Raw genomic sequence first — 10,690 nt, forward strand, 5'->3', positions numbered from 1 at the left:
CAACTAACCATTCATGTATTGATCTCACTTTGTGTACAGGGGCGTTGTCATGCTGAAACAGGAAAGGGCCTTCCCCAAACTGTTGCCACAAAGTTGGAAGCACAGATTCCTCTAGAATGTCATTCTATGCTGTAGCATTAAGATTTCCCTTAACTGAAACTAAGGGGCCCGAACCATGAAAAACAGCCCCAGACCATTATTCCTCCCCCACCAAACTTTACAGTTGGCACTATGCATTGGGGCAGGTAGCGTTCTCCTGGCATCCTCCAAACCCAGATTAGTGTGTTGGATTGCTAGAAGGTGAAGATGATTCATTACTCCAGAGAATACGTTTCCACTGCTCCAGAGTCCAGTGGCTGGGAGTTTTACACCACTCAAGCCGACGCTTGACATTGCCCATATTGATCTTAGGTTTGTATGCAGCTGCTTGGCCGTGGAAACCCATTTCAGGAAGCTCCTGACAAACAGTTTATTGTGCTGATGTTGCTTCCAGAGGCAGTTTGGATCTCATTAGTGAGTGTTGCAACCAAGTACAGATGATTTTTACACGTTACACTCTTCAGCACTCGGCGGTCCTGTTCTGTGAGCTTGTGTGGCCCACTACTTCTTGGCTGAGCCGTTGTTGGTCCCAGATGTTTCCACTTCACAATAACAGCACTTACAGTCGACCAGGCAGCTCCAGCAGGGCAGGAATTTGACAAACTGACTTGTTGGAAAGGTGCCATCCTATGATGGTGCCACGTTGAATGTTACTGAAAGCTCTTCAGTAAGGCCATTCTACTGTCAATGTTTGTCTATGGAGATTGCATGGCGGTGGGCTTAAATTTAAACACCTGTCGGAAACTGGTGTGGCTGAAATGGCCCAATCTACTAATTTGAAGGGGTGTCCACATACTATTGTATATATAGTGTATTCACCCAGCTGTCTGGTCCAGGAGAATATCACCTGTGATGCTGTCTGGTCCAGGAGAATATCACCTGTGATGCTGTCTGGTCCAGGAGAATATCACCTGTGATGCTGTCTGGTCCAGGAGAATATCACCTGTGATGCTGTCTGGTCCAGGAGAATATCACCTGTGATGCTGTCTGGTCCAGGAGAATATAACCTGTGATGTTGTCTGGTCCAGGAGAATAACACCTGTGATGCTGTCTGGTCCAGGAGAATATCACCTGTGATGCTGTCTGGTCCAGGAGAATATAACCTGTGATGCTGTCTGGTCCAGGAGAATATAACCTGTGATGCTGTCTGGTCCAGGAGAATATCACCTGTGATGCTGTCTGGTCCAGGAGAATATCACCTGTGATGATGTCTGGTCCAGGAGAATATCACCTGTGATGCTGTCTGGTCCAGGAGAATATCACCTGTGATGATGTCTGGTCCAGGAGAATATCATCTCTCACAATATAGTGTATTATTATATTACATGTATATAGTGTATTATTGGGGCAGCAGGGTAGCCTAGTGGTTAGAATGTTATGTAAGGATCAGACTGTATAGGCTATATTACATGTATTTAGTGTATTATTGGGGCAGCAGCCTAGTGGTTAGAATGTTATGTAAGGATCAGACTGTATAGGCTATATTACATGTAGTTAGTGTATTATTGGGGCAGCAGGGTAGTGGTTAGAATGTTATATCAGGGTCAGACTGTATAAAAGCCAGCTACTAAGAATGAAGAGTCAGTTCTTCCATGGAATTGTTCAGCTTTGTTACTGTTTGTAATAAAGTCTAGTTGAATTCACAGGTTCTGGATTTGGTGAAATAGTTGATTCAATATTTTCAACAACAGTCAATGTGTCTAAACTGCACAAACTTTGAAATTAAGTTGTTTTCAAGTCGTTATTAACAACAACCTGAAAATAAATATTTAAAACCTTCAACTAAAACCAAACGTATATTGGACGTTGGGTATAGTCTTCTTTTCAACGTCTTTTCGATGACATTTAGCTTGGTGGTTCAGCCCAATGTCAAAACACAGCTTTAATGTGTCCAAATCAATAACCAATATGCAGAAACCATTTGTGATATTGAAAACCTAAACATAAAATGTACCATCTGCACAAACATCTGCAACAATAATCATATTACTTAAACAAGCACCTTTTAAAATGCAGGAGCACCAGAAACACTGTTGTTTTGACAAGTATCAATAAATCACTGATATCAATTAGGGGGAAATCAGGTTGTTGGTGCTGTTGAAACTAACACAACTAAAAAAACACATGGAAATGGGAGATATATTTTACCTCCCTGGTTAGAGGACAACCTGCAGAAGACAGTCAGCTACATTTTGGAGAGATGCATTTACATTTAGAGGTCGTTAAACAAAGGAACGCAACACTTATTTTTCATCCCTCATCGATATCATGTTGAAATCATTTGTGTGAGAGTCTGGAGATGAGTTTGTCCTGTTAAAACTAACAGCTCAAAAACCACATGGAATCTGGGAATAATGTGTACATCACTGGTTAGAGGACAACTTGTAGAAAACATCTAGCTACATTTTGATTCCAGTGGGTCACCAATGCTGTAAGTGTAACACAGCTCTTTTTGTGTTAGTCACTTTCTGTTATATCATATAAATATCACTCTTTACATTCAGAGCCTGGATTTCCCCCCTGAGGCTAATATCCATATTATGCAGAAATCAATTGAACAGGGGGCAAACGTTTAGTGTTCTACATTGTGACATCATTAAAATACTCCTACTACAATGTTAAAACATTCTACATTGTGACATCATTAAAATACTCCTACTACAATGTTTAAACATTCTACATTGTGACATCATTAAAATACTCCTACTACAATGTTTAAACATTCTACATTGTGACATCATTAAAATACTCCTTCTACAATGTTTAAACATTCTACATTGTGACATCATTAAAATACTCCTTCTACAATGTTTAAACATTCTACATTGTGACATCATTAAAATACTCCTTCTGCAATGTTAAAACATTCTACATTGTGACATCATTAAAATACTCCTTCTACAATGTTTATACATTCTACATTGTGACATCATTAAAATACTCCTTCTACAATGTTTAAACATTCTACATTGTGACATCATTAAAATACTCCTACTACAATGTTTAAACATTCTACATTGTGACATCATTAAAATACTCCTACTATGTTTAAACATTCTACATTGTGACATCATTAAAATACTCCTTCTGCAATGTTTAAACATTCTACATTGTGACATTAATTCATTGATATCATGAAATAAAATCTTATTTGGGGTTCTGATGGGGTACAACAGCTGAACTAAGCTCATGAGGTTTGTGTTATATTCTTCAAGAATCAATGGCTATAAATAATATAAATGTAGCAATTGCATATTTCCCCTTTAACACCACACATCAGTTCAACAACTGCAGAGTTTGTGCCTCTGTTTTTAAGACAGTACTTACTAGTGTTAATCACGGCCCGGTTTCTCAAAACCATCTTACGGCTGAGTTCACCGTTGGAACCATAGGATGCCTTAAGATGCGTTGGGGAAACCGGGCCCAGATATCCAGTTTCCTCCTCTTCGTCCTCCTCCTCCTTTTTCGATGTGACAGTCATCTCCCCCTCCTCCTCTTTCACTCCATAAACTGCACCCTCCTCTCTCTCCGCTTCCTCTTCTTTTACTGTAACATCCTCCTCCTCTTTCACTCTGAACGAGTCTTCCTTTTCTTTCACTGAAACGTCTTTCTCTTCTTCTTTCACGGTAACAGCCTCACCCTCTACTTGTTTTTGTATTGAAACATCCTTCCCTTCCTCCTCCTCTTTCAGGAGAGCTTCTTTCTCCGTCCAGAAGACCTCCTCTTCTTTAGCAGGAGGAGAGTAGCTTAGTGAACTCATGGTCGGAGATGTTCGCTAGCTAGCATTAGCAACTAGCCTAGTTCTAAGCTAATTTAGCAAACCAGCTAGCTGACAAACAACGTAAATATATAATTAAATGGGCCAACACGTACATACGACAGAAGTATGTTTAATACACAGCGACTAACATACACCAAAACAGTGTAAAGAGAGTGAATGTTGTAGCTATGTTTGCTATAAAGCTACCGAGGTGTCTAACTGTTGTTGTTGAAGGAGCGTCCCGTCCACTAGATTATACGTCACACTGGCAGCGTCGCCTGAACGTAAAAGACGCACATCGCCATCTGCTGACTGGAGGGGCAACGCAGTTGAGGAACCAAAAGTTTATTTTTTAATTTATTTCATTAAAGTTGATTATCATATTTAAGTCGTTCAAAGAAAAGGATGTGTTGATTGATTCGTTTTTAATGAGTGATAATTTAAAACAAACGTTAGACCCACTACATATTTACATTGAACCATAGTTCTGACATGGATCATTTTGACCCCAGAGGCATATCTTTTATCACAGCCAAAATGTGGTTCATTCAATTCATCCTGTTTCATGACTTTGTCAATCAACTTGTTCTTAATACATCTAAATCATGGTTTAGTGTTTCTGTATCAATAAGGACTTTTAACAAATTCAAATCCTTTGGAGTCATTTTGACTCCAGCCAAAAGCACATTTGATAAATAGGACATTTTACCACTTTAAAAACATGACAATAAATTCACAACACACTGTGTCCTCAGTCACCTTGTCCCAGAGAGGTTTACATGGTTATCAAAACATCACACCAGGGTGAGTCTAAACAAAACACAGCCCTGTGGGGAAAATGAATGGAACCATCTCCCTGTTTGACCTCTAGTTGTTATGGATATTATGACTCTACAGAGACACACAGTGGACGTGTCAAAATATGTTCCATTGATAAATCACACTTTATTTAACCTCAATGTCATCTTGTGTTTACATGGCATTGTAGATTTTAGCTGTATATAGGATGTATTCTGGATGTTGTCAGTGTGTTTTCAACCCTTTCAGACAATGGATTAATCACAATGAAAAATAGTGCACTAACATTACACAAAGTGAACTCAAGTCTGACAGCCCAAACAAACACACACATTCTCAGTCAGAAACACAAGTCAGAACACAGCTTCTCGATTCTCTCATGTGTTTTCAGGTTCTCTGACTGGGAAAATGTCTTTCCATAATGAGAGCAGTGGTATGTCTTCTCCTCCTGTGTATTTGTATGTATTCCTTCATGCTCTTTCAGGTACCTTAACCGGGTAAATCTCTCTCCACACTGGGAGCAGCGGTACATCTTCTTACCTGTGTGTGTCCTCTCATGCTTGTTCAGGTTTCCTACCTGGCCAAAACTCTTTCCACAATGGGAACATTGGAAAAGCTTTTCCCTTGTGTGTCCCCTCTCATGCGTTTCCAGGCTCCCTAACTGGGTAAACGACATTCCACATTGGGAACAGTGGTAAGGCTTCTCTCCAGTGTGTATTCTCTTATGTGTTCTCAGGCTCCCTAACTGAGTAAAACTCTTTCCACACTGGGAGCAGTGATGTCGTCCTGCTGGTTTGGACATCTCGGGGTCTGGTTTCCCTGAAGGACTCTTCCTGCTGTCAGAAGGAGAGTCTGGTCTCTCTCCTGTCAAAGACAAACAGATGATTTAATTAAACAGAGACCTGAATGAAACCTCCACATGATAAAACTTCCTATGACGTTTAATCTAGACTAGATCCCTCAATCACCTGAAGTCACTTTTCACAAGTGTTATTACAGCCACTACAAAATGCAGGTCTCAGTGTGGTTCTTAGTCAGAGAGGCCTATAGAATGGTCTAGAATGTCATTGTATGCTGTAGCGTTTACACCAGTCCAGCCTACGCTTGACACTCTAGCAATGATAAAGTACTTTATGATAACGGGAAAATTAAATAAACGATTTGGTATCATTTTTATCATGGACATTGAATAGGTGTGCTTCAAACGGTTTGCTTGGAATGATTTGTAGCCAACGTCTCGACTACCTGTGCATGAGAGTCCATTCAACTCAGTTTCCCTACCTGAAAAAACGCCATTCCGTAAAGTGTATTCGCGCACGCAAATTCAGGAAGAAACTGAAGAGCAGATGGCCTGACCGCTTTTGCGACTGTCGGCTCACTTGACCGCAGTCAACGGTGGGCTGGAAATCGCCTCCAGTTTAGTACAGTGGAATTGCAGTATTGAATGAAGGCAAGTCCATTCCGTGAGACATTTAAGTTGTGATTTTGTGTGCAAATCCATTGTTAAAGTTTTGTTGTTGGGCAGCTTCTTGATGCTATTCACATCTTACAGTGTAGCTTTATCAATTCCTACATTAAAAAACATCATTTAAGCTCAGAACTAGAGTAGAATGCCGTTTTAAAACCACGTATCAGTTCAACAACTATTTTCAAGACAGGACTTACTGGTGTTACTCAGATCTTCTGTCTCCTCCTCTTCTTCCCTCTCCTCCTCCTTCAATATGACAGTTATCTCTCCTTCATTCACTCCAAAAAAAGTATAATCGTTTTCTTCCTCTTCTTTCTGTGTAACAGCCTCACCCTCTACTTCTTCATTTACTGTGACATCCTCCTCTTCATTCTCCTCTTTCACGACAACGTTCAGCCAAATACCTTCTTTCTCCTTCCAGCAGACCTCTTTTTTAGCAGGAGGGCAGCAGCTTGCTGAGCTCATGGTCGGGGATGTTAGCCAGCTAACCTAGCTAGTTAGCGACTAGCCTAGTGATAGGCTCATTTATCAAGCCAGCTACCGTTACCTGACTAAACGGAAATATGACATGAAATGGGGAAACTAGTTAAAAGACAGAATTATGTTCCAAATACAGAAGTAAATATAGACCGAATCAGTCTGAACAGCTTGAACGTTTCCGTTAGGAAGCTACCGAGGTGGCTGACAGATGTTGAAGAAGCGTCCCGTCCACTACATTATACGTCACTCTGATAGCATTGCCTGAAAAACGCATATCGCCATCTGTTGACTTGAGTGGTTAACGCAGATAAATGTTTATTTTATTTCCAGACAAAAAGTGCATTTTTACATTTCTTTCATTAAATAATAATATAAGTCAGACAACTGCAGATTTGTAATAAGTATGAATTTAAAACCTACTTATACATTCTACCATCCCAACAGATGTTTCTACTACAGTGAATATTAACCAATGAGGTGGGTCTTTCCACATTCTACCAACCCAACAGATGTTTCTACTATGAACACTTTCAGGTTCATTGAAGTTAAATTCCCAAAAGCCTAAACAGGTTTGGTCATTATCAGGTATTGGAGCGTTGAAAGATGATGCACAACAACGGTTTCTTCCAGGAAACCACGACTTCAATAACCACCGCGGTCGAAATAACTAAAGTAAGTCACCATCGAAAAAACTACCGCTACAATCGACCTGTTCGCAACACATGGGTATTGGATCTAACCTCATTGATCTATCAGTAAGCTATGTTTACATGGGTGTTGGATCTAACCTCATTGATCTGTCAGTAAGCTGTGTTTACATGGGTATTGGATCTAACCTCATTGATCTATCAGTAAGGTATGTTTACATGGGTATTGGATCTAACCTCATTGATCTGTCAGTAAGCTATGTTTACATGGGTATTGGATCTAACCTCATTGATCTATCAGTAAGGTATGTTTACATGGGTATTGGATCTAACCTCATTGATCTGTCAGTAAGCTATGTTTACATGGGTATTGGGATCTGACCTCATTGATCCAGACAGTCCTCTGGGTAACCCCACTGTCTATAACACTCATCCAGACAGTCAGCTTGTTTGTGATAGTCACTGTGTACCACAAAACCTGTGTATGCGACAGTATTGGCTGATGGAGGCTATTTTCTAGGGTTGTAGGTTGGAAGCTATCAGGGAATTCCTGTCCGTCAGCTTCCTGTATAGGTCTGTGCTAAAGCCACCAATCTCCCTCTTAATCACAATGTCCAGATAACTTGATTCATGCGCATCAAAGGTGAGGGTGAATTTCAGATGTCAGAAGTCACATTTAGGTGCCAGGTGTAACTGAGGCTATAGATGCTCCATATCCATTACTTTGAGTGTTTTATATAATACGACTTAATGTGTTTCTGTGTTGCAGGGGCAGTCAAGAAATGGAACAGCAAGGCCACAGAACATGATTTAAGAGGAGCTGTGGGAGACCACCTCAAGCCCCTGGTAGAGCCGGGGGTGGTGTTTATCACTCCACCACGCCTTCAGCAGGCTGGAGAAGTCAGATTGATACGGTTTTTCATACTAAGTGGGACTAAGTTGTGTTGCTTTGCACATATTTCTTCATTGGTCATTGGGTTACAATATGTTCAAATCAAGCTTCATTTATACAGCACATTTCAGACATGGATGCAACACAATGGCTTCACAAAGAAAATAAACTGAAATATTTACAACAGAATAAAAAAAACTAAGAATAACTGAAAGATTAATGAGCACTGTAAAGAAATGTAATTGATTAATTGGATGCAATATCAACCCAAAATATAAGCTTGTTTTTCTCCATCGTTTGCTGTTATGTTCCTCAGCAAGAAAACCAGAATTGTCCCTTAAATAGAAGAGGGAACTAACAAAGAGTCACTGACAACAACCACAACTAAACAGGTGGGGTTTTAGGAGGGTTCTGAAAGACACTATGGGGGTGTCCACTGAAAGTTGTCTAGTAACAACAACTGGGACCTAAAAGACAGTTACTAAATCTACCCAAGAAGAGGCAAACAAAAGAGAAACCCACACCAAACTTAAAGACAGGAAGCAAACCAAAAAGGTGGTTAAAATAATTTATTACAATCAATACCATTCATACTATTACAAAATCATAATTCTCATTCATTCTTAATTAATTCTATTTACAAAAACATCAAACAAAAACAAACCTCAGGGGAGCATCGTCCCTCCCCGTCATACCTAACCAATACCTAACCCTTTCCCTATCTCCCCTTCCCTAATCTATCCCCTTACCAAACTCACTCTAACACTCCCAGCCCTAAACCCCCTTTCCACCTCTCCCGTGCCGCATGCTTCCCCCACTTCCTCTCCTCCCTCTTCATCCTCCCCTCAAATCACCTTCCACCCTTCTCACTATCCCTTCCACCCCCCAGTCTCTCCCTGTCTTGACTAAATTCTGCCTGGCTTCCCACAGTCCCTTTTTAAAGAGACTCATGAGAAGCCAGAGCAGAAACCTGTCCCTATCCGTTCCCTTTGCTCTCCCTACGCCTCTCTCTAGCCTAGCCCATGTCAAAAAAAAATCACTCCTAACCACACCTAGCATCACCCGTGCCCTAGCCCAGACTAGTCCGGCAAAGGCACAGTCCCAGAATGCATGGCGCACAGTCTCCTCCCTGCCACAAGAGGATCTTGGACAGGTGGGGGATTGCACCAAACTATACCGGTACAAGATGGAACGTACCGGCAAGCGCTTATGAAGGCTCAACCAATTCAGGTCTTTGAGCCCGTTGTCCAGGCCCCGCGCCTGCACTCCCTCCCAGACCACTGACGAGATGCCCGCTACAGGCGCAGGACTCCCTGCCTGCCTGACCTCCTCGTACAGGTGCCTGTGATCTAAACCTACTCGGGCAACTTCAACCTCGGGGTGCGCACGCAGCCACTTGGCCGCATGGCCAAAGTGCCACGGCAGCTGTTCCGCCCGAGGACCCGCGTTAGACCACACCATTACGCTTCTCGCCTGGTACGAGAAGAACACCCGCAGGAGGTAACCGGACGGGTGTATCACTGGCTGAGCAAGCTCCGCTAACAAGAAAGAAACAAAAATTGAGTCCAGCTTGAGGGGGAAATGTGGTACCCCCCTACCTCCCTCCCCGATGGGACAGATCATGCGTGCCCTGGCGACCCACTCGCACCTGCCACTCCACATAAACTGAAACACAAGCCTCACTAGAGGCCTCCTCAGACAAGCCGGCAATGGGTAGATGTATGCCAAATACAAAAGAGACGGCAACACATCCACCTTTAGGACCAGGACTTTGCCCATAAAAGACAAATACCTAGCCTTCCACATTGCTAGCTTCCTCTGTACCACTGCGATACGCATGTTCCAGTTTAGCGTCGCTGAGCCGGAGGTCTCAAAATGAACCCCGAGAATCCTCTGGGCCCCTACACAGAGAGATAACCCCCCAGGCACATCCGTTCTACCGCGCCATCTTCCGAAAAACTTGACGGAAGACTTTGCATGGTTCAGAACTGCTCCCGACGCTCGGGTAAAATCCCCAAAGATGGCAAGGGACCTTGTCAGGCACGAGTCCTTGCACAACAGCAAGGAAGTGTCGTCGGCGTACTGCGTCATCTTAACACGCAGCCCACCACTTCCAGGGATCAACAAGCCTTCCACCCCTGTGTCTGCCCTAATGGCAGCCCCCAGAGGCTCCATGTACAGTATGAAGAGGAGAGCCGAGAGTGGGCATCCCTGCCTGACCCCAGACGAGAGGTCAAAAACGTCACCTAAGTGACTATTTACACTAACCCCGCTCCGACATATAAAGTACGGATCCATCCTATAAACTTCTCCCCAAATCCTAATCTACCTAACACCCTGAATAGAAAAGATCTATTCACGCGATCAAAAGCTTTCGCCTGATCTAGCGCTGCTACCATTAAAGGCAGCCCTCTATCTTCGACCCAAGCGATGGAATCCCTGATCAACTGTAGGTTCCATCTTATAGAGCGGCCCTCTACCCCTCGTGGACGACGTAGGGAAGGGCTGTGCGCAACCGGTCTGCTAAAACCTTTGCAAGAATCTTG

The 10,690-nt window shown here is 42.5% G+C and overlaps 1 long non-coding RNA gene across 1 annotated transcript; it reads right to left on the reverse strand.

The window, feature by feature from the left end:
- Positions 1–1,956: 1,956 nt before the first annotated feature.
- Positions 1,957–6,846, reverse strand: LOC135568519 (uncharacterized). The gene is made up of 2 exons (XR_010462666.1): positions 6,323–6,846; positions 1,957–5,521 (listed from the first exon to the last, which is right to left on the reverse strand). It is a non-coding gene; the product is annotated as an uncharacterized LOC135568519 (long non-coding RNA).
- Between the last annotated feature and the right edge of the window lie 3,844 nt (positions 6,847–10,690).

This window comes from Oncorhynchus nerka, unplaced genomic scaffold (genome assembly GCF_034236695.1).
Source record: "Oncorhynchus nerka isolate Pitt River unplaced genomic scaffold, Oner_Uvic_2.0 unplaced_scaffold_1524, whole genome shotgun sequence".
Taxonomy (NCBI): Eukaryota; Metazoa; Chordata; class Actinopteri; order Salmoniformes; family Salmonidae; genus Oncorhynchus; species Oncorhynchus nerka.